The 24,953-nt window shown below is 47.5% G+C and overlaps 1 protein-coding gene and 1 non-coding gene across 3 annotated transcripts in view; one reads left to right on the plus strand and one right to left on the minus strand.

The window, feature by feature from the left end:
• The window catches only part of GNG12 (G protein subunit gamma 12), a 120,916-nt gene that overhangs the window by 87,169 nt on the left and 8,794 nt on the right, over positions 1 to 24,953 (plus strand). The window lies entirely within an intron of this gene.
• Positions 1,679 to 1,785, minus strand: LOC118725000. The gene has a single exon (XR_004989768.1). It is a non-coding gene; the product is annotated as a U6 spliceosomal RNA (small nuclear RNA).

Consider the following 24,953-nt stretch of genomic DNA (forward strand, 5'->3'; position numbering starts at 1 on the left):
ACAGCCAATCAGTGACTCTTCGTTTCCATCTCTCCCTCTCTCTTTCTCTCTGAAATCAATAAAAATATATATTTTTTTTAGATATGAACTTTTTTTTTTTTTTTTTTTTTTTTTTTTAAGGATTGAAAAGTGGCTTTAAAAGAGTTGTGACTATGGACTAGCCCATAGCAGTTCCGGTTTCACAGGGACCTTCATGGCCACATTAGACTTAGATTAAGCGTGTCCTTTGGTCTCTGAAAATCTGACCTCACTGTGCCTGCTTTGAGCCCAGCTCTGGTTTGCTCTAGCCTGCCGGAGTGGAAATACACTTCAATCCCTCACCACTGAGGCTCATCTGCCAGCCAGCCTCAGTAATCTGCCAGCCAGCCTCAGTAACGGGAGGGTCATTAGGAGTAAATCTCTAACTTTCCAAGTAGGCAACTCTGAAGCAGGCTCTTCCTTTGAAGTCACGGGACTTGAACACCACTTCCAAAAGGCCAGCCCTGGTGCCCTGCGCCAGCCAGAGCCCCTCTGTCCTGAGATCAGCTGGCATGGAGCACACATACCCATTCAACACCCATAACAAGACATCACCTTTACAAGGTTGACTTTGCCTCCCTGCCATATCCCTGGAACTTCATGTAGGGCCTGGCATGCAATAGGTGTCCAGCAAATTTAGGTTGAATTGCGATCTTGCCCCTGCATGGGAAAGGTGGTCAGGGAATGCAAAAGAAGGTTGTAAGGACTCGCTCTATTCTGCAGCAGAGACTGGAATTAAGGTGGTCTTCTAAGCTGGGAACTGATGAAAATCAAACACAATGGAAGAGATGGTATTCCTGGGGCAGCAGCAGACAAAAAACACGTAGAATATGTCAGGGAGTGATCCACGTTCAGAAGAAAATTGAAGCAAAGTTAGAGGAAACAAAGTGACAGGGAAGGTAGGATGATGGCTCTTTCAGGAAGGGTAATCAAAAAAGGCCTTCTGAGGAGACGATGTGAGCAGAAAACTGAGAAAACAAAGAGGATAACCCATGCCCATACCTATGGAAAGCACATTCCAGGCAGGGGGAACAGCATATGCTAAGGCCCCGTGGCGGGAGTAGGCCTTGCACATTTATGGGAAAGCTAGTAGACCACAAGAATTAGGAGAGTGGGAGACAAGACTGGAGTAGTGGCCACAGGCCAGACCCAAGGTCTCATAAACCATGTAAAGAACTTGGAATTCCCATATTCTAGAAATGATGGGAAACCACTGAAGGATTTGATGGGGAGGGGGAACGAGAAGGAGAACAATGTGATCAGATTGAATTTAGAAAGCTTCCCTCCAACTGCTGATTGTGAAATAAACTGTAGGGCGGCAGGAGAGAAATGGGAAAGGCCAGCTAAAAGGCCGTCTGAGGAGTCTAGGAGAAAGGTGAGGGTGGCCTGGACCATGCTGGGAGCAGGGAGTTGCTAGAAGCCTCGGTTCAGGGTGTGTTTTTGTAGGTGGTGCCAGCAGAGCTCCCTTGGGGTGAAGAGGAAGAAAGGAGTCAAAATGGCTCCAAGTATTTGGGGCCTGAGCATTTGGGTGAGTGGTGTTGCCATTTTAGAAATGGGGAATGCCAAGGGAGGAAAGATGCTGGCCGACATCGGGGAAGAATTGGAGGTGGTTTACACATGTTCAGTTTGAGGTGTGTTTTATTTTTTACTTTGATTTTTTTAAAATATAGAACGTTTTACAAACGTGTGTGTCATCCTTGCACAGGGGCCATGCTAATCTTCTCTGCATCCTTCCCATTTTAGTACATGTGCTGCCGAAGTGAGCATTGAGGTGTGTTTCAGAGACAGCCGAGTGGAGATGTTGAGCAGACGGTGGATATTAGAAGCCAGATCTCCAAGGGGAGGTTGAGGCTGGAGATAAGCAGAGGGAGGGCTGAGGATCATGGGAAAGACCTGGCGTGGGCCAGAGCTCTGTGCGGACAGTGACCAGACCTGTGGTATTCACCTCCATGTGCCCAGCAGGACCGTTCGGTCTGTGCCTGATGTGTGAATTAGTCTGTGGCTAGTCAGCTGTTGCATGATGGAATGTGGTTTAGTGCAAAACAGAAATCACTAACTGAAAAGTGGCTTTATTATCCCAAACAGAAAAATAGAAACCTGGTGTGTAGTTTCTTAAGAAATAATTGGCGTATGATAAAATCAGAGCTTGAAGCCACTTCATGGAAAAGTTCCAAGTGTGTGGACAGAGGGTGGTAAGGGGAGCAGGCAGGGTACTGCCAAGGGTGAGAGGATGTTCCTAAGGGGCCACACTTCAGCTTCGACCTGAATAAATAAGACCTTGAACATCTGTGTTTTTGTTCAAGTATATGAAGATGTTGCCGTTAATAAAGTAGAACAACATTCCAGTTAATGTTTTGTCACTGTGCATTTTTGTAACAGGAGATTCCCAAAGAACAACTGTCTTTGGAGGGCAGAGAGTTTAGTGAGTGTTCGTACATTCCGAAGAGTCTTCATAAGGAAATGGGTACAAACATGGATCTAATCCGGGCCCCTTGCTTTACTGATACAGAAAGGGAAGAGGAGTGGGATTAAGTGATTTGCTTAATTAGGCTGACCCTAGGTCTCCGAACCTGGGCCCAAAGCTCTTTCCACCACCCATAGGCCTGTTCTATCTTTCAGAACCAACTTTCTTCAGACCAATTAACAAGGCATTGCCTTGGAACAGAAACCATCCATATTTGGCTTATTTGAATTATTTTAGTGATTTATTTTGCTAATGACTTAATATGAGAATTGTAATTAAATTTTGCTCTTAGCTAATTTCAAAACCCATGTACAATTCCCTAAGCACATTCCACTTGGCAATACAAAAGAAGGATCCCCGAAAGTAAGCTTTTTAATTTTCAGTAGATAATTTGCCAAGTAACGTTCATGTCAGAAATGAAGACTTGATTTTAGTTGCAAACACCATTTTAAAGAAGCTCAGAAGCCCATGTAGAATTTCAAGAGGGGACACATCTCAATAGCCACCCGTCCTAGTTCAAGTCCAGGCTCCATAACTCCAGCACCAGTCCCGACCTTGGCCATGCTATCTCACCCCTCCAAGCCTCCGTTTTTGCATCTGCAAACTGGGGAGCGAGATGCTTCCTCTCCGGGGTTCCCGTGGACATTTGAAAGCGCATAAACACACACATTTGCTGCCTGCACAGACAAGGCCTTGGGGAAAGAGAGGAGACCCTGTCATCTTACACCTGAGGAAACTGAGGCTGGTTGGAAGTGGCCCAAAGAAACCATCCTGAGGCTAGCCTGGAGTCCAATCCCCTAGGTTTTAATTACCCGCCAACTCATTCCCCACCTCCCGGGGTTCCTGGCTCCTGCCCTCCCCAGGCTCTGCGGTCCATTACCACAGGGACGGTTTCCCTGGCAGAGAAGGTGGCCCCGTGAGGGGCCCCTGACCCTGGGGCCGGCGTCAGGAGTCTGAGCCTGTGGACTGCCTGCGCAAGTTTCACTGAGGCTGCCCCCAGTGGCTCCATTACTCACACATCCCTGCCACACTGCAGCTGGCCCAGGCCCAAGCACAAGTTCATTTACATAGTTGCACAACAGGAAGCTGGTCCAGTGCTAAGAGCCACTCAGGCCCACTGAGAGCAAATTGCCTCAGGTGCCCTGGGTGCTGGGGCCCTGGGCTGTGTGCCCTCAGCTTCCACGTGGGGAGCATCGGGGAGCAGCGGCCTTCTCCTGGGGCTGGGAGGAGAGTTTGGCATTTTGATGTTGTTGTTGATGTTTCATGGGGTTTTTTTGGGAGGGTGGGGAGTTGCTTTTGTCAACTGTCACATGTTTGGCAGGCATGACCGGAAAGGGGGGTGGGGGCTGCCGCATCAGGCAGGAAGGGGGTGCCTTTTGTGGAGTCAGTTCCTGCGCAGTTCTCCCACCGCGGCTGCAAGCGAAACGGCAGATGCATGAGTCACTCCGTCAGATGGGAACAGGAAGGCGTCCTGTGAATGCCAAGCCGTTTTCAGTTCAGTTATGAGAATCTATCCCCATAAAAAGGCAGCCTGCGCCTCCCTCCTCTCCCTGAGCGCGGTGGGCCCAGCACCTGGATCTGCCCCTTGGGGAGGAAGTCTCAGCTTGGTGTGGTGCTCTGGACGTCGGCCCTGCTGTCCCTGGTCTGCTTCTGTTGCCGTTTCATAAAGCCCTCGTGGGCCCAAGAAACTCTCTGTCTGAGCTACTTTTTAAAAACGTTTCCCCTTGTTTCTCCATCCCGTGGAGTGGTAATGCACTTTATGGTGTTTTAGGATTTTCTTTTGTGCAAACAGTTTTCATGGTGTTCTCACAGGAACTGTCAGCAAAGATCACTCCCGAGGATTAGTATTTTGCCGGGATTCTCTGCTTCTTTTAATGAGTTCTCATAATTTCTTTGTTCTTAAATCGTCCCGTATTCTTAATGATCATTCTTATGTCTCCCACTTACTGAATGCTTAGAGCCAAGCATCATTTTAGGAACTTCACATGCGCCCTTAATTCTCACCACAGCTTCCCATTTTGCAGACGAAGAGCTTGAGTCTCAGGTTAAGCAATTTCCAAAGTTACACAAAGTGAGTTAAATGGCAAGAGCCAACGCATAAGCCCTGCTCCTAACAACTCCTTTTGCCCACATTCACTCAACGTGTGGCAAGCAGAACCCTGTTCTCACAAGCTGTTCCTAGAAAAACGTTATCTGTGTTCCAATAATTGGGGGAAATGCTACCAGCCACATGCCTGTTGCAAGTAAGTGCATCTTCATGCAAAAAGACCTTGAGAGGTCTCGCATGAAGGAAGCCCACCACTATCTTTGCTTGAACGAGGGCTTTTTAAAAACATATGGGCCATGGAACTGTTTTTCCATGCTCCATACACCTCGTCAGTTGTCACGCGTCTTGAGAAAAAGCACATGAGCATAAGAAGGCATGTAACCTGTGGGTTAAGTGTGTGGGCTTTGGAGCCAAAGACCCTGGATTTAAATTCTCCATCTGCCACTACCGAGGTAAATGACTTTGCTTCCTCTGCCTCACTTTCCCCATCTGTGCAATGGGGAAATATGATGGCACCCTCCCTCGGGACAACAGTGAGAACTGTATTGGTCAGTGTGTCTGAAGGACCGAGAAGAGTGTTGTGCACAGAGAGTGTCGTGCACGTTATTCTTAATGTCGTGCTGGGAATCAAAACACGTGCCACCTCTGTGTCTGGCCAGCACCAACATGCTGTTTCACCGTGTTCAGTAAACATCGCAGCAGAGGAGGCTTGCCCTCCCTTAGGCCTGCTCTTCCCCATGGTGTCCTCCATAGCCACTCCGGATTCTTTCGGCCTCTCACCATCTGGCTGGTCCAGATAGCAGCTCAGACCTGGGCTCGGTCTCTGCCCCTGAGTCAGGATTAGCATGCTCTCCTCCTGGGACGGGGGATAGCTATCAGGGTTAGCCACACGCTTGTGGGTGGCCCAGGCAGGATCTGCAGAGAGAATGTGCTGGTGAGAAAGGAGCTCGAGTTCCCTATGTTTAAACAAAGCAGCTGCCCTCGCCAACCGTGGGCCCCTGGATTTCCAGGAGGGGAAACGGTTGCAAAGCAATTGTACTTCCACTGACCGTGCCTCTCCCCCTTGTCACCTGCCCCTGTCCAGAGCAGATCCTCCAAGGGAGTGGGCGCTGGGTGAGGAGCCTTGCATTTCTGCAGGCTCAGCTTCCAGGTACTGGTGTCTCAGCACGCAGCAGCCCGAACCACTTCTTGGAAAGTCCTGCAGCCGGCAGATAGCGCTTGTGTGGTCTTATTCCTCCCCGCCCTGCGTGGTCTGAGGTTGGTCGGGCAATGACTCCCAGGATGATTGGGGGAAAAAGAGAGCGACGGCAGGAATTAACTAATTTTTAAAATGAATCCTACATAATTATATTTCCTTTGAGTGTGTGTTTTTTCTATAAATGTTAAATGTCTCAAGATAAAAATTTTAAATTAGAAAAATGCACCAACCCCCTGTATGAGCAAAGCTGGCTGCTCATGATATATCTATTGGTGGGTGAAAAAATGTAATTTGCAGAACTCTATGTACATATGATGTTTATTTTAAAAAACCATATGCACATGTGTGATGTATGTGTTTGCGAAGGCCAAAAGGAGGGGTGGAGGGAAGGAAAAAGACTATGGACAGTAGTTACCCCCTTGGAGTGGAACCAGAAGGAGTTTCTGTCCTGGACACATGCATAATAGTTTGAATTTTTTTCAGCGTATTCCTATTGTTATTTTTTTTTTTAAGAAAATAAGAAAAGGCTAACACTCCGATCTAGCTCCAAAAATAGGGCTAGACTAAATAGTAGTGACCAATATTGGGTGTTGCCTGACTGAGCTGGAGGCTTTGCAAAGAGAAGGAAGGAAACTCAGACCAGAAAACAGACCTGTTCTTGTCGCCGTCAGCACAGGGCACACTCAGCCTGACCGTGCAGCGTGCGGCTTTGGGCCTGTGCAGTTGCAAACAGGGGCTACGTTTTGCTTTTGCTTTCCCAGGACTTCCCTGAGGGAAGCCACCCAGGCTGCTCAGATCCTCGGGGTTCGGCTCTTGCGTGTATTGCCCTTGGCCGTGATACAGCCCTTTAATCATCCAGGCCCTGAGCAAGCGGAGGGGCCCACCCCAAGCTCAAACACAAGTGGGAACAACCGCTGTGAGGGCAATTGTTATCGCCGGGTCACCTCTGCGGAGTGCTGGCTCCGGTGAAAGTTCCTCCCCCGGAGCCCTGGAGCCCCGCCAAGGCGGAAGGGATTAGAGCGTGTGAGGCGGAGTGGGGAAAGCCGGGCTGGAAGTGGAGGACTGGGGTTCTTTCCCAGCGCGGAGGGGCCTGGGCAAGGCGTCCAATTTCCTCCTGCTCCTGTTTTCTCAGGCACTAGATGTACAAAGTAATCTAATTACAGGGTGATTCTGAGGAGTGATAACAGAAGTGGAAGAGATTCAAAAGGGAAGAGGTGGTGATGTGCAGAGAGAGACTGCCCCATGGACATTCTTCTTAACATGGACATTCTTCTTAATGGTCCTGAGCTTTGGGGCCCGCTGCTTGGTGCCCGAACAGACTTCTCTCCAGTGCAGTATTGCTCGTTTGCAAGGCAGGGTCACCTCTTCTGCAGCGAAGTACTTGCTGTCATAGAAATCCCACGTTTGCAGATAAGAAACCCAAGGGCGTGGGAGGTTGCAGTCTGTCTCTTTCCCCCACCTTCCCAGATCCCAGCAGGAGTCGGGGAACAGGGACCCCGGGGGAGGCCAGACTCCCAGGTGCCGTGTTCTGGGTGTTAATTGGCATTTAAGCGGACTCTCCTGAAATAATGGCCCCTTTATCCCGAGGGCGCCCCTGACACTGAGAGTGCTCTCTGGGAACACAGGCTGGGACAGCGCTCCTCACGTGTGCTTCCTGGAACGGGCCTTAGGTAACTGGCCGCAGGTAACTGGCTGGCTGTCACTCAGCACGGGGAGCATGTAGGTAGAGACCCGGATTGTAAGGTGGAACAGAGCACCTGAACCTGCCCAGCTCATTGACGTTGCACCGTTTTTTGTTTTTTTCTTTCTCACCTTGCCACTCTCCCCATTTATTCAAAACCCATTTTAAGCAAACGCTGCGCCTTCGTTGAAGTATTTATTGAGTGCCACTGTGCATGAGACAGGATGCTAGCACTAAAACCGTTTCTGTCTTTCATTAGCTCAAGCCCAGCGTGGTGGGGAGCATAGAAAGATAAGCACACAGATAAGCACATTACAACGCAAGAGGCAGTTACGTGCCACAGAGGCAGAACTGTATGTTTCAGACCCGCAAAGGTAGGGGAAGATCATCTCCATCCGTGCGATTTTTCCAAGAAGGCACATTTCTGGTATTCCATTTTAACATTTTCTGGTGGCTCTCAGTTGCCTGCAACCTAAAAATTCAAAGTTCTGAGCCAGGGGACCAACATTTTGCTGCCAAGCCACACCCCTTCAAAGTTCTTCATCCGTCTCTGCTCTGGGTGAGCCCAGCTACCTGCCTTTCCTTGCACAGCACCAGGGCTTTGACAGCACTGGCCTTTGGCCCTCCATTTAGAATGCCCACCCCTCCCAGCTACAAGTCCTGCAGAGCAGTGCCACCTCCTCCACAAAGCCTGCCCAGATTTTCCCCAGCTGAAAGGAACCCATTCTCTCCTCTGAACTCCCCTTGGACTGACCTCTCTTTCATGCTTCTTTTCTGCCCAGTTATTTATGGATGCATCTTGTTTTTCCTCTACTGGATTGAAAGTGCTTTGAGGGTTTGTTTATTTGTTTATGCTCAGTGCCTACTGAAGGACAGGAGCCAACCCCTGATAAATAGCCATGGGAGGAAGGCAGGAAGTAGTCTCCGGCTGGAGGATCAGCAGGGACTTGGTGGAAGAGGTGACCTGACTTGACCTGGAAACAAGGGTGGCATCTCACCTGGGGGAGCTGGGAGGGGCCAGGGCTTTCCGGGGAAACATAATAGAGCAAGTCCAGAGTTAATTCCAGGAACCATTTGCGTTCCTGCAGGTAAGATGGTTTTTTTCTTTATTCCTTTTGGGGTACTGGGTCTCTTTGATTCATGCTTCGGACCCTCTCCCCAGAAAGTGTACATACCCACAGCATTTCACAGTGTCTCCCAGAAGGTATCTAGGATAAAGAATCTCCAAAAACAAACAAAAATAGTTGAGAGAAGACTGAGGTATGGTACAGCCACATTGTAAAGGGCTTCTGGGCCAAAGCTGCACTTATTTGGGAGCAGCTGGTGGTTTTGTTTTGTTTTTGTGACGTGTGTATGTGTGTGTGTGTGTGTGTGTAATATATTTTTATTGACTTCAGAAAGGAAGGGAGAGGAAGAGGGAGAGAATTAAACATCAATGATAAGAACCTTGATTGACTGCTACCCTCACGCCCCAACTGGGGACCAAGTGCGCAACCTGGGCATGTGTCCTTGAACTGAATCGAACCCGAGACCTTTCAGTCCTCAGGCTGACGCTCTATCAATCCACTGAGCCAAATTGGCTAGGGTTGTTTTTGTGACTTTTTATTGAAGTATAATATCACACACCTTACCCAAATCATAAGTGTAATCATTTTTTTTACAAGCTGAACACACATGCATATATGTCTCCAGCACTGGGTAAAGCCGTCTGGTGCCCCCTCAGCCAGCTCCCCCTTCAAAAGCAACCTCGACAGCATAGTTTCACTGTGTTTGTACTTAATGAACTCCTATGGTAGGTACTCCTCTTTTTACTTTTTTGTGTGGCTTTTTCCACTCACCTTTATGTTTGTGAGGTTCCTGTACATTGCATGTATTTGAAGTTCATTCGCTGTCATTGGAGTATTTCATTGAGTGGGTTATTCTTCCGTTTGGGTCATTTGGGCAGTTTCCCTTTGGGGCTGTTATGAATGGTGCTGCTCTGAACATTCAAACGCATGTCTTCTGGTGAACACGTGTACACCTTTCTGTTGGATACACCCCTAGGATTAGAATGGCCGTAAGGGAATACATTGCCACCAACCAATTGATTTTTGAGGGGCAGCAGCATATGGATTAGAGATGACTTTTAAGAAGATAGATCTGGCTGTGGCAGCCAGGATGGCTCAGAGCAGGGGTTCCCGATTGTCTCCCGGAGCCCTGGGGATCTCGGCATCCTCTCAGGCACTGCCACCAGGGAGAGAGAAGGGGAAAGCTGTGCTGGTGTGGTGCTCCAGGTCCCTCCTTCCCAGCCACCCTCCAACAGAGCAGGCGTGCTCATGTCTGTTTAATGAGCTGTGGCCATTAGCAAGGATTGCTGGTCCAGGGCCAGCCATGTGACAGGTTGACAGCTAGGGGAGGGCACAGGAATACCAAGGAAATGAAGGCCGTTGAGGTCATCTCCCAGCACAGATCCAGGGAGGGCCTGACCCAGAGGTTGATGGCAAAGGCACCAGGGAGGAAGGAAGGTTCGGATAGGACAGAACCTGTAGGACCTGTCACAACCTCTTTGGATGTCAGGGAGCAAGCGTGGGGGGGGGGGGGGGGGGGCGGTGTCTCAGAAACAGAACTAAAGTTGGGAGTCTAGGGACCTATCGATACAATAGAAGCTGTTTCTTTAGCAGAGAGGTTGAGAAGCCCCCGTCCAGAGAAGGGCCTCCTGGGTTAAGGAAGGGGGTTCCAGCTGCTGTCAAGTTTGAGGCAGGAGGGTCTCCTAGACAGCCAGGGCCAGATGCAAATGTCAGAGTCCTCTGCCAGCCCTCGGGCGGGTGAATGAAAGGGAGGACCGAGAGAAAAAACAGGAACTTGGGCACAGTCTTCAAGCACAGCCGAACTTAGAGGATTTGGAGAGAGAATGTTGTCAGCCCGGGAAACAGAGCAGGATGGTCAGAGACGGGTCCAGGGAGGGCACGGCCCGGAAAGCAAGAACGGAGTCCGGAGAGTGGGGCTGCCCAGCAGGCTCAGGGCTGAACGGAAATGAACTTGTACCTGGAACGATGAGCTTTCCCAAAGTGCCTTCTTGACCAGCAGTTGCGCTCAGGGTTATGTGTGTATTCTGCTATTATCTTTGAAAGCTGGCAGCAGTGTGCCTTTGCACATGGCAACTCAACCAGAAATTTCAATGTGCCCTAACACCCTTTCCCAGAACATTCTGGCTGGAAAAGAGCTTACTGTATTTGTGGGCACGGCCTTATTTTTAAACGACCATAAACACTATTTTCTGTCCAGTGTGCTTGATTGCTTTAGAAGCCACTTGGTAAGGAAAGACGCCCTGCCTCTTTGGGCTGGTCCCCAGTTGAAAGTCTTCTGAGTCTTCCGAAGCAGCCCATAATTCTTTCAGGGCCCTACATGTTTGTGTCACCTTCGGGTTTACTTTAGTGACAGTCCTGCTTGATCATCATGATAGTCTACAAACATTAAGAGCTTAAACCGATGGTCTGAATAGTTCCCAAGAGTAGGAAAGAGAGGACCATTCAGGGGGAAGCAGAGGGAGAGGCACAGAGCATCTATGTTGCTCTTTGTTCAGGATGAGAAGCCTGGAGCTCAGAAAGGGGAAGTGACTCCCCCAAGTCCCCTGCTTACTCCAGGCTGAGTCAGGGAGACCTGGGTATGGTGCCTGAGCAATCCTGATGTGTTCAAGACCCATGGCTCTTTCCCCAGAGTGCATGTTCACATCACCAGGAGCGGTTTCAGAATGTGCCTTTCCTGGGGTTGACGTCTGAGATTCTGATTCTGAGATTAGGGGGTGAGGTTTGGTCTTGGGCGCTTTACAAAAGCTGCCAAGGTGATTCTGGAAGGCAGCCCTGTTAGGAACCCAACTTCTGGTCACCTTGTGGTTTCTGTCTTTCCCTGGACATATCTCTTAAGTGTAGGTCTAATCTACTTCTAAGAAAACGTCATGAAGTGGGTTGTATTTAAGAGAGGAAACACCAGTACTTTGCTCCATTTAAGAAGCATGTGGAATTGCATGAAAAATTAAAAGTGAAAATACACGAAATATTAAGAAGGGAAGCACCAAAGGCTACTAGGATAAAGAATTCGCAGGAGACAAAAGGATGGTGATACTTCTCCAATTCTCTGCAAAAGTATCTTATTTATTGACTAGGAGCCCAATGTGTGATTAGAAATCGTGTGGCACCACCCAGCCTAGAGTCGCTGGTCCAACCCTGCCTCCCTCTCCAGCCCTTGAAGCTGCCAAGCCCACTGCTGATCAGGCCCCCCTCAGTGCAGGCACAGGGAGACCCCAGCCTCTCTGCCCCCAATGCTGTGTGCACAACCTCCTCCTCTCCAGTCGACCCGTTACGGCGTCCCGGTTCATTAGCAAATTTCTCTATTTTTTTTTATACATATAGATAATATAAATTTGCATGCCAAATTTAAATTTCTACACATAAGTAGAAATTAAAATAAAGTTCATTGACTCTGTCCAATACAGATGGTCTATGAGAAAGCACTTTGTAAATTACGGTCTTTTATGGCATGATCATCGTATCAGACTGAGCACATCAGAAATAGAATGCCAGGTTTCTACGCTGAGTAAAAGCAGACGTGACATACAAATGCGCGGTAGCCTCTGTGTGTGACACTTAGGTATGATTCCCCAGAATTTCGCTGGGGGTTGTTTTCATTTATAAATGAAGGAACGAGCATCCAGCAGAACGTCATTGCCAGGACCGTGCGTGTATCCAGGGCTGTTTGGAAGACTTGTTTGCATTTCTTTACTCAATCTAGTAAAGTCAGTCTCAGAATTTTGACATGTAGCATAAGCATGTGTCACTTATTTTGACTTATATTGTGCACTCAAGTGTTCCAAAGAATCTCACGCTCTGCGGAAAATATCCCAAGGACATACACACACTTTTGGGAGGGTCGGCTTCATGCTTCCGAAACTCCTATTTGGTCACAGTCAACTGAGCGGCTGTTCCCGTGATCTCTCTTGGAAGTTTAGTCCCTGGGCTCATTAAGTGTTAGGAAAGTTTAATTACCTGAATTAAATACACGAATAAGTAAAACATACTAACATTGTTGTGTTAGCTACTAAGATTTGCTTGGAAGTGTATGCTATGCCCAGTGCCATTCATAAGAGGATTAGCCCTGGGAAGTAGCCCTTTTCCTCCACTTGAACTTCCTGACCTGCACAGGTAGGTTTAAGCAGTGGAAGCTTCCAAGGGGAACGTCTTTCTTTCCAGAGCTTGCAGCATCAGAATTGGGCTTTCCTATCTCTGCCTTAGCACATGGGGGAAAGTGCCACCAAAGGTAGAGGCCAGCCGAAACCGGTTTGGCTCAGTGGATAGAGCATCTGTCTGCGGACTGAGGGGTCCCAGGTTTGATCCCGGTCAAGGGCATGTACGTTGGATGTGGGCACATCCCTGGAGGGGGATGTGCAGGAGGCAACTGGTCAGTGATTCTCTCTCATTGATGTTTCTGGCTATCTATCCCTTTCCTTTCCTCTCTGTGAAAAATCAATAAAATATATTAAAAAAAAAAAAAAAGACAGAGGCCAGATAAGGAGCTGCTTTGGAAACCAAGGATATGGGTAGGCCAACACCAAAGTCTGTATCACCGTCTCTTCCATAAGTGCAGGGGTGAGGAAAGTATACACACTAGCATTAGACTTTTGAAAGTGCCAGTAGAACCATCCTGAAGATACAAGGAGCTGTGCAAAATGTAATGACATAATTTAGATTTTTATTATGCTTCCTAATTGATATTTAATCAGAATTAGAGCTAAACTGTGATTTTTCTTTGACTTCCCTTCTTTGTTCTACAGACCGTGCATCAGGACAGTATTATCTGAAGGAGTCCTTTTGTAATGTGGCATGATTGATCCCCATTTGTCTCATACCTTCTGATTTTTATGCATGGGGGTCAGGCGCTTATCACTTACCTAAAATACCCCCACATGTCCTTGTGCCATCATTTCACTGGATGCTGATTGAGGTCCTGCCCTGTGTCTGGCCCCAGGAACATATTGTTTCTTCTCTTTCCTAATATACGATGAGGAAGACTTGGCAGGGCTGTTGCTTCTCGCCAAGGCCATTCACCTGACTCGTCACAAATCAGATCAGTATAGCTTCCTTCTTTGTGTCTTGCATGTGGAGAGGTAAAGAACCATGTAATACAGGGTGCTTGGCCTCAGGGGGCCCACCATCAGACAGAGGATTAGACTTACGAAAGGGCTCCGATGGTAAAGGAGATGTCGGAATTTGTGAGAGAAGCATGACGACCATCGTTTTAAAGCCAGCTCTTGGGATGCGTGGTCTGGTAGGTGACTAGCATGCCAAGAGCAGCAGAGCCATTGAAGTGGTTCTAGCCCAGAAAGGCTGGGCCTGAGAGTAGCCATAGAAATTCTTCTTCGGGGCTTACAAGCAGAAATATTTCCCACTACATTCCACTGGATGAGCTGGTATTGTGAAATTCTTGAGTTTTAAGAGAATAAAACTTAATAAGTTGTTGATAGCACGTGACGTGATGTGTATTTAAATGGGTGTCGCCTTTCCCTTTGGTTTAAGTGACATTGTGTCACGATGTGTTTTGTTGGACTCAACCCTCTTTCTCAAACGTTTTCTCATTTAAAGAAAAATATTAGTGAGTTTGAATTACTTCATCTTGCGGGAAAATTTTATATCACTCCTTAAGACAAACTGGAGACACTTCTGAAATTTACAGAACTCAGTGGGCTAAAGTGCCTTTTGGGTGCTAAATTCTTGAAATTGCATGGTTTGGACCCGAAATGACTTGGCTTCCTGTTCTATGTTTTCCCTCAAGTAACTTTTATTTTTTTTAAAGGAATTAGTCCACTGGTTTGCATTTAGAGGGAGAATTCTAATCAGTTTACATAGAGAATTAGAACTGCAAGAAGCTAACATGAGGATCCCTTGTATCTCCTTGAAAATATATAAACTTTTAGGTCCCAACAGGCTCAAAACAACAAGTGCTCCAACTGCGAGGTCAGTTATGTTCGTTTTCTTGGTCAGGTCAGGAATTTGATAGATTTTTCCTTTTCCTGAAAGCAGTTAACAAGTCCAGGCGTGTTTGAAGGGACTAGGGGCATGTTTCTTGGGAGAAGGTGAGATGAAGGAAGAAAGAAAAATTAAGTACCCTATTTTGTGATCTTTTATGGGTCTCTGGACCACAGTGTTGGGCCTTTTGTGTGTGAGTTTGGGGAGAGGAGGGTGAGGAATGCAAGAAGAGATGCTTGCTGGCCAGTTACACTTTGGCATCAGTGACCCAGGGCCCGAGCACTGTGTAAAACGGGCAGAGGGCCCAGATCCTGGCTGTTCTAATCCCGTCTGTGCCTCCTCCAAAGGCAATTACTTCCTTTGCACTGTGGACATTGGACATCCTTGCCAGATCACGATCCGGTGGAGGAAATGGTAGATAATAATTAACGTAACTTCTATGCCTTAATGACAGAGTTCATCTTATAGTGTTAATAATTATCGTGTTAAAGGTTCTAAATCTAAAGGGTTTAGAACCATAGAATTTTACTTTGATTTTTTTTTATGCCTAAAATTTTCTAACGTGCTGACGTAGAAGGCATCCCATGTACCCTTCACTCTGTTGTAACAATGAGCCACTAACTCACAGCCAGTCTTGCTTGCTTCATCTCTCTGTGTCCTTACTTACTTGCTCCTCTCCTAGTTTCTGTCACCATGCGTTAGTTTTGTCTTGAACTTTATATAAATGGGGTTAGACAGTGTGTGCTCTTTGGGGACTGGCTTTCTGAGCTCAGGGGATGTCTGAGAGATTCGCCCATATTGTTGTGTTCACTGTGGGTTGGTTTCCCTTGTCCCCTCACCTTTCAGAGGATGTCCAGGCTGAGCATCGTGGCCCCCTGCTCCCCTGCTTTTCCACCTCTGTGTCTTTCAGGCCTCGGTTTCCCAGCCCCTTGGACCCTCCTGTCCAAGCTCAGTCCAGAGCCCATGCTGTCTGGCTCTCTCAGTGGTGCCCCCCTCCTCCCCGCATCTTTACTCTCTCCCTAGTTGCTCAACATTCCTCCTCTGCTTTTGAAAATGCTCAGATGACAACCATCTCTTACAATCCTCTTCCTAAAAATGTCCATTCTACTCCTCGTCTCCACCACACTGCCCTAAATATTCCCGTACACTCACTGCCTCATTTCCTGAAGTAATAGTTCTCTTTTCTTCAGCTCCTTATCATTTGACCTCCATGCCCTTCACTCTGTGAAAGCCACTAGCACAGAGGCCCCCAGGAAGCCCTAATCGCCTAGCCCCCTGAGCTGTGCTTATTCACTCTCCTTCCTTTGCTCCTGGAAAGTGACTAAGAACTGCTCTTCCTCCTGGTTTGGGGAATAACAATTGCTGGGACTTTTAAAAAAATTTTTAAGCATAAAAGTATCTCACGTGGTTAAGAGCACAGACTGGAGCCAGGCTGCCGGGATCGAGTGTTGCCGCCTCCACTTACCTTTGCTCTGACCTTAGCTATGTTCGAAACTGCTGCCCTCACTTCCTTTAGTTCTAACTTGGGAAAGCCATAGTAACAACCTCATAGCATCATTACGTAAACTGTTAGAACAATGCTTAGCAATTGTAAGTGCTATGTAAGTATTAACTATTAAGACCAGGAAAAAAAATAAAATAAAAAAACTGTTGGAATGCATAAAAGCACTATAAATCTCCTAAAATTCTCACCATCTAGCAATAGCTACATTTTGGAGTATAGTCTCCCAATATGTTTTCTGGGTAAAATATATTTTCAATTCAACATAATCTATACAGCACTGACTTTTGCCTTTCCTCCCCAAATTCCATCTCTTACCCGAGCTTTGGTGACCCAAAGTTACTTTGTCCCTTCACAAATGCTTGGCAACTCGGCTACAGTGGAACTCTATCTTCAGTATGTTCTTACGTTCTTTGGAAATCATTCTCTCATTTCATACAACATTGTTCTTCCCCCCCCCCCCCCAAAAAAAAAAAAACACAAAAAAAACAGGGAGCCCTTTGAGGGCAGGAATTTAGGCTTCTGCTTCTCTGATCCATCCCTCTTCCTCTGCTTGGCCCCACGAGCTCCTAATATGGGACCTGCAGGCAGATGCAGTGTGGTGATGACTGGGAGAGAGCACCAGGGCTGGTGTCAGCCCGGCTCCTCCTCATGACTCACTGGGTATCCTTGAGAGCTTCAGTGTCCTTATTTGGAAAGTGGGTTAATAACACCTTTACCATGCTGTCCAGAATATAATGTTAATTAAAATTTTTATAAAGGGCGCAGTGCCGTGCACACAACATACTCTCGTTTATATTTTTTAAGACAGATTATGAATAATCATACTTGTGTATGCACGGAATGTCTTCAGAAAGAAAGATGAGAAACTGATTACAGTGACTCCCCCTGGGGAAGTCTAGAGTAGGACAATTAGGTTTTGTTTATGCACTTTAGAATGGTTTATAATTTTTCCCTATGCATATATTCTTTTAAAACTATTCAGGGGTGTTATGAAGAGTAAATGAAATAATTTCATATAAACTTTTACCACAGTGCATGATGCAGAAAAAGCACCCTGTAAATGTGAGCCTTTGTGCTCAATGTCAAATAGTTGTTGCATGCATCAGATTCATTTATTTACTCATTCATGAGTAAACAAAGGAAACATCCAGCCATCCTAAGTCAGCCAGGCAGGTAGGAGAAAATCCTTTCTCAGCCAGACTTGCTTCCCAGGTAGAGCGTGCAGTGTGTGTGTAAAGGTCACTCTCAGTGTTGGCTATAAACATAGGTATCTGTGTGGCGGGGCCCAGGATACCACACAAGGGGCTGGCTCCTGCGCCTCTGCGGGTCACTGTCAGAGAGCTGCTCCCCGTACCCACCTTCACCGGGAGGAACCTGTTGGGGGCACAGTACGGGGGTGCAAAGCAGCATTGTCCTTGGAATCTGTGTGCCACACATGTGGCCAGCCTGTGCTGGGGGTTAAAGTTCATGGCACCCGCAGCTGACCTTAATCAAGTGCATGAGAGTCTCAGAGACGCCACCCTGGCTTCTCGGAGCTGAGTAGGAAATCGAGCAGGTGGGTAACCTTTGGCTTGGAACACTCGGCATTTGCAGGATACCTGTGGAAAGGCAAGCAGGGTGTATCCTGTTTCTAAGAAAACAAACACTGTGTACATAAACACCCCAGGGTGAGAGGTTCGAGCTGGCCCGTGTGTTGGTTGCTACATCGCGTGTCCTAATCTACTTATGGAGGCCCCATTCTCTGCATTAGTCAATAGGAGAGAGAGACAATGGAATGGAACAACTCACTGGCCTGGTTAAGGGCAGGGCTTTGAAGTAGGGGAGATCTGGGTTTAAATCCTGTTTCTGCTACTTACTAGCTGTCTGATCTTACGCCAGTTATTTCACCTTCCTGAGCTTCAATGGATATGATAAATCCAACCTCTGTGGTTGCAGATAATATTAAAGGAACTAATGTATATAGAAAGTGCTTGGTAAAGTAGCTGGCACATAGCAAGTAATGAAAAGAAAATGCCATTGCTATGCTATTATTATTGAGCTAGACTTCCCACAGTTTGCTGGGAAGACAGTATTCACACACAGTCCATTACATAAAAATAAGCATAAAATAACATACAATTATGCACCGAAGTACGGGGGTACGGATTCTTTTGAGAGCTTGGTGATAAGCTATAAATCATCAATTTGGAAAGAATAAAATAGGCATCCACAGTGAATTTTGCACACAATTTTAGGAAATTCATGCACCCCCTGCTCCTGCCTGCTCTTCTCATGCATGAGCCAGCCCCTTAGAGGTCCTTGAACTCCTGAGCATAGAGCAGGAATCCACAAAGGGAATTACCGTATTTTTCGGACCATAAGACGCTCCGGACCATAAGATGCACCAGTTTTTAGAGAAGGGAAATGAAGAAAAAAAGATTCTGAAACAAATAGTGTCCTAAAATATTTTATGTGCATTAAAACCCAACATCACAGTCATAAACACATGTAATCAACCCTGTAGTAAACAGCAGCATTTAGAACCATTTTAGAGCCGGGCAAGCACACAGAGACCACACAGAGCCGGGCAAGTAAAAAAACTTTTTTTAAAAAGTATATGTGTAGGCTATATTTGGACCATAAGACGCAGGGACTTTTCCCCCCCACTTCTGGGGGGGAAAAAGTGCGTCTTATGGTCCAAAAAATACGGTAATCCCTGGAAGAGATTAAACTGGGAACTAAGGCCTAAAAGAAACAGAGACTGTAAATAGCAAGAGAAGCAGGCAGAGAACTTGGGCAGAGACTTGCAGGTGGCGCCTGTCAAGGCAGCAGGGGTATAGTAGTGCATAGCAACACAGGCTTGGGGCCAGGCTTCTGGCTCAGACTGCCTCAGCCAAGCTGCTGGCTCTTTGACATTAGGCACGTAAGTCGCTTCTCTGTGCCTTGGTTTGTTCGTTGGTAATGGGGATGAAAATAGAACCTACGTCACAGGGACAGTGTGGGTATTCAGGAGGATAATGTCTTGACAGTGATTGATTGGCACATAGTCTGGTGTACAGCATACAGTAAGCCCCATGTGGTCACACGCTGCTTTTATGAGGTTTTCTGTTATGGTGGCAGAAGTATCAGAGAGGACTTTTCCTGGGGGCACCAGAGAATCTTTTTCTTTTCTTTTTTTCTTTTTTTCTTTTTTGAGACAAATAAGCTGGAAGTGCTGCTGTCTCAGAGCACAGTGGTCAGGAGAGACTAGATTGGGGGACGATAAGGGGCATGAGTCCTGTCCCAAAGCTGATGCAGTGGCTGTAGTGGTTCTGGGAGCCAATGCTGAGGTAAAATAGAAGCCAGGGGAATGGAGAAAAATAAAAATGGGGGGTTGTCCAAGTCAGAAGACAATTTGGAAAGTACCAGGATGTAAGGTTGCACCGTCGAATCAGGCAGTCACTTGAAGGGACTGTTTGAGCCCTTGAAGTGTGGTTCATCCAAATCAATGTCACTTCCTTTTTTTTGTGGCCACTGCAGAATTTAGAATCCCACATCTGTATTGCACAGCATGGGGCCTAAGGAATCAAGAGGAGGGCTGGGGGAGACGGATGTGCCATGACCAGGGCCATGATGGTGTCCCTCGCTGAGAAAGGGTCTTCAGAAAGGTCGGGACCGGGCAGCGATGTCCCATTGCTGTCGGCGTGCTGTGTGTGAAGCAGCCGTGCACCGTTCGGGTGTACATTTAAACAGGCTTTCATTTCGACATTGGGATTAGGGTAAAGGGTCAGCGCTGTATGCGGTCATAGCTAAAGTCAGAAGGGGAGAGCATCATCTACCGTAACTGCGGGCCAGTGTGGGTCAGGCAGGTGCTGAGTAATTTACATGTGTTCTCTCATTTCCTCCTGGTAGCAAGCCTATGAGGGAGGCGCTATTATTATCCCTTCCCATGTCAACGATGAGGGAACTGAAAATCAGAGAGCCGAAGCCACTTGAGGTAGTCAGTGATGAGCCAGGACTTGAACTGCCTCTGACTGTGAAAGCCCTCATTCCCTCGGCCACACCAGGCCTCCACCACGGAGCCCCTGGGAAACCACGCCAGGAGGAGAGATGCGGAATGTCACTGCGCAGGCACGGACAGGAGAAGCCAGCATCACTGAAGCCAGGCAGGAGACACTGTCCAGCAGGACGCATGTGTGAAGAAAACAAAGTTAGACTCTTGTAGCAAAGAAAGATAGTACGTAATCAGAGCCATTTCAAACCGAAGGGGTCTTAATCCTGTAGGGTAAGAACATTTTTAAAAAATGAGAATTTTCCAGAGCTTGTTCAGAGCTTTGCAAAGGTAAACATGGATAGGAAGGAGCATTTTTTTTTTTAAATCGGATGTGACCAGGCAGAAGGAAACATGGGCATGACTATGAGGCAGAGACTCTGATAATCATTGTTAGTGTTTCTCATGAGGACCTACATCAGAATCACTTTGGAAGCTTTTACATACAGATTCTCGGGCCTTGCCCCAGACCTACGGAAGCAGATTTTTTTTTTATAATATATTTTATTGATTTTTTTACAGAGAGAAAGGGAGAGAGATAGAGAGCTAGAAACGTCGATGAGAGAGGAACATCGACCAGCTCCCTCTTGCACGCCCCCTACTGCGGGTGTGCCCGCAACCAACGTACATGCCCCTGACCAGAATTGAACCTGGGACCTTTCAGTCCACAGACCGATGCTCTACCATTGAGCCAAACCGGTTTTGGCTGAAGCAGATTTTTTTAACAGGTGCCCCAAGTGTTCTAGATACACAGTGAAGTGAGGAACCCGCTGCTCAGGCTCGGCAGCTCTCTCCTCCAGATTTATTACCCGGGATTGGCTCATCCTCGTGGTTCCCTGCCAGGTTTGCCAAGGACGGGAGGAGGATGGGACCATCCTGTTCTTTAGCAACAGTCTTACCTGGAATCTGGGGCAGTTTTCCTTTCAAATAATAGCCAATTCTTCTCGCTTGGGCTTTTTCCCACGGCCCCTCGTGCTGTCTTTGCTAGAGGGACCACCTATCAGAACGAGCAGCAGGCCCGTGCTCCTGGCTCACACTTGCCCCTGCTTCCTCCCCTCTCTGTCTTTGCGCCCTTACTGTTCGCGGGGAGCAGTATAGAGTGGTGATTGAGAGGATGACCTTGAGAGTCAGGCGGTCCGAGTCCCAGCTCTGCTTCGTTAAGTCAACGTAATCTTGACAAGACCTTTTTGACCACTCTGTGCTTTGTCTGTCAAATAGAAATGATAAAGGAATTCATCTCTAAGAGGATTAAATGTAATGTTTCATGGAACTGACTTACCTAACACATACTGAGTTCTCAATAAGTGGTGGTAGTTTTCCACTTTCTTTTTTTATTCTTCTTCTTCTTTTTAAATATATAATTGATTTCAGAGAGAAAGGGAGAGGGAGAGAAAAGATAGAAACATCAATGATGAGAATCATTGATCGGCTGCTTCCTGCACACCCCTTACTGGGGATTGAGCACACACCCAGGGCATGTACCCTTGACCAGAATTGAATCCGAGACCCTTCAGTCCACAGGCCAATGCTCTGTTGACTGAGCCAAACCAGTCAGGGCGGTAGTTTTTCATTTTCATCATTATAATAGTAACTTGATGGTCATCATCATTATTATTATTCAGGGACATGTGCCCTGGATGGCGTGTAAAATCAACTAATGAAAAATGAGGACCTCAGAAGGGCTTGCAAATACAGAAGCACAACTTCCAGCAGCCGAGCTCTGTTGAGGTCTCCAGAAAAGAGAGCTGCCCATGTTCTTTTTCGCTCTGCTGATCCTGGGTCTCCATAAACTTCTTAGAAGAGCACTGGTCACTCTCTCCCCATCTCCAGCCATGATTCCCACCGCTCCCAGCAGCCTTGATTCCCACCGCTCTCATCTCCCATTTTCCTCCCCAATGGGCACTTGGTTCTTTTTGCTCTTTGCTGTCAGTGCTGGACGGGAGCAGGATCGGACAGGTCATAGTTTCAACCACCCTTGGCCTCAGGGCCTGTGGCCTTTGGTAGGGAAGGAGAAAAAGAATTTTGTCTTACCTTTCCCTCTTTTCAAGGGCACATGCCCTGGTTGTGGGCTTGATCCGGGGCAGGAGGGGGGAGGGAAGGAGGGCGGGTGCAGGAGGCAGCTGATCAATGATTCTATCTCTCTCCCTCTACCATCCTCTCTGAAATCAATAAGAATATATTTTTTTAAAGGGTTTAGAATTTAGCGTATTCGGCAGTAGTGGCCCGATAATAATAGGAACCCTAGCTGACCTTTGCAAGTTATTTACGGATCACAAAACAGCACATTAACCATTGTGTATCAGTTGGGATTCAGCTACAGCAAACAGAAATGCACTCTCGGAAACAGCAGAATGGGCTTTAATTCCGGGGATGGGGTGCTTGCATAATCAAAGGAAGGCCTGGAGAGCTCTGGATGGAGCCCTCCACCGATTTCCAGTCTTCACCGCAGAGCTGGCCCCAGGGCCAGGCAGGAAGTGAAGAGTTGGGAGGCTGCTGCAGCCACACAGCTCTTAGCATCATATTGCTAGTGATGGCTCTGGCGCCACCACCTCCGCAAAGAGCCACTTGCCCCTCACCCCGCTTGCCAGCAGAAATGAGCCAACAGCAGGAGAGTGGCCTTCTCCCTGGGGTCACACAGAGCCCTAGCTGCTGGGGAACAACATGGTGTCTGAGTTGGCTCTGGCTGCCATAACAAGGCATCGCCGACAGGGTCGCTTAAACAACAGAAATGAACTTTCCCAGTGTCTTGGAGGGTGGAGGTCTGTGAGCGAGATGTCGGCAGGGTTGGTTTCTTCCAAGGTTTCTTTCTTTGGCTCCTTGCTGGCTTGCTTCTCCCTGTGTCTTCATATGGTTATCCCTCTGTACCTGTGTCTGCATCCCCTCTTCGTATGCGGCCACCAATAGTACTGGATTAGAGCCCATTCTAATGATCGCCTTTTAAGTTAATCGCCACTCTAAAGGTCCTATCTCCAAATACAGCTCATGCTGAGGTACTGGGGGTTAGGACTTCAACATATGAAATGGGGAGGAAAGGAGCACAATCCGGCTGATACCACGAGGAGACTTAGGGTCTTACTTTCCATCCCTGCACTACAGCAAGGCACCCAGGAGGGCAGGGTAGCTGCCCAGCACCACCCATCAGGGACTGTGGAGTGCTTCGAGCACTTTGCATGGGATGTGATCAGAGGGTGCCCATATTATTAATGCTCAGCCCAAGTACTCTTTATACTTATTGCACTCACATGCTTATTTTATCTGATCTTAACAGTCCTTTGAGATACAAAAGTATTATTACCCCCCAATTTTCCCATGAGAAAATGGAGGCTTAGAGAGGTGACAAGTCCTTCCCAGGGCCCTAAAGCTAGGAAGGGGCAGGAGTGAGCTCAAGTCCCCTGGCCTAACCCTTGAGGATGCCTGGAACTAGATAGCCAAGGCATAGTACAAAGGAAGGCCACGTCACACATTAAACTAGAGGGCCCGGGCCCACCAACGGGGCTAGCAAGTGTTAAAGGGGCAGCCACAACTCAGATCCAGCCCAGATTGTAAGATTTCTCCAACTTTTCCAGAAATTTTTACATTTGCAAACGTTGACAATCACTGCAATGTTAAAACACAGATCCTTTTGAGTTAACCCTTTGTGGGCCCCAACCAAACACATCTGCGGGATGGATTCAGCCCATAGTCCCTGGCAGAAAATAAGTGTTCGTGAAAATAGGAAAACTGTCCCCAAGAGTCTAACTCTGCACTCCCCACACTTCCTGCCATGTTAGAAAGATGTTTCTACCTTGTCATATGTCCCTGAAATTCTTCTTGTGCTATCTGAACTTTCCTCTTGTGTCTCGCCACATACATGGTTTCTGCCTTGTTAAGGAGCCTAGGGGCCCAGCATTCAATGAGCATTTGTAGGTACAGGGTGCATCACTGATAGGCACTCCCAACAACCCTAGGAGATAGGGATTGTACCCCTTTAAGAAATGAGAGGACAGGCAGAGCTGGAGTAATACCCCAATAACTGAAGGCAAGATCAGAGGGTAAGTGGAAACCTGTTTTTTGTTTTGCCTGCTCTTTTCTAACAGCCACGAGGGGTGTGTTTACTCATGAGCATTGGCTTCACTCCAGTAATTCAGTTCCTGGCCAGGCCACAGTGGCTTGTGATGCAGATCCTGGGGCTGCCTAGTGTCTTCCTTCCAGAGTGTGATATTCTTCCCACCTCTCCCCTTCTCTTCCTGCTTCAGGTCTCTAGACAAAGATTAAAATGTCCGTATTTCCCTAAGGGGACATTCTATTCCTAGGAATTTCTAGGACCCTGGGAATTCAGCTTTAAAACCAATGCAAATTATCTGAATAGCTAACTGCTCTATATGTTTATTCAAATCTGTTAGCCACATGCAAAAATGAAAACAAGACTACTGGAGGTCTGCACAGGCATGCACAGGCCTTGGCCTTTCCGAGAGGCTCAAGATCTCCAGATGCTGACCTCAGTCCTTGCCTGGGAGCAGCAGCAAGAACATTCTTGCTTAACTTGCAGACTGGGAGAGGAGTTGGGGTCAAGAGGGGTGGGGGGGAGAGGGGACTGTCCTCCCGGGCATTAGACAGATAAGCAGATACCTTCTGCGCCAGAACAGGTATTGCACAAACACGAGGCAATCGGCAAGCTTGTAACTCCAGGTCTTGGAGCGTCAAGGTCACCCTTGATCAAGAACCACATCGTGCACTGTTCGGTGATGACCCGAGTGTTTGTGAATCAAATCTGTTGGCACTGCATCCTTTGGGTGGTACCGTGGGAAGTGTGGCTTCTGGGGTGAAAAAGGCTTACAAACGAGGTTAGCTTGGAGCAAGTTTTTCTTACCCCGAGTTGTCTCATCTATGAAACAAGGATAAAATCGTGATACACCTTTTGGAATCAGAGCCGGGCTTCATGGACTAGTGCATATGAAAGCACCGTGTGCAATCTGCAGTTGCATACAAAGAGCAGGTATTGTTTGCCTTGGAAGCTATTCCTGGAGTAAGAATAAAGCGTGCTTTTCATCCACC

Source organism: Pipistrellus kuhlii, unplaced genomic scaffold (assembly GCF_014108245.1).
Source record: "Pipistrellus kuhlii isolate mPipKuh1 unplaced genomic scaffold, mPipKuh1.p scaffold_m20_p_2, whole genome shotgun sequence".
In the NCBI taxonomy this organism is placed as follows: Eukaryota; Metazoa; Chordata; class Mammalia; order Chiroptera; family Vespertilionidae; genus Pipistrellus; species Pipistrellus kuhlii.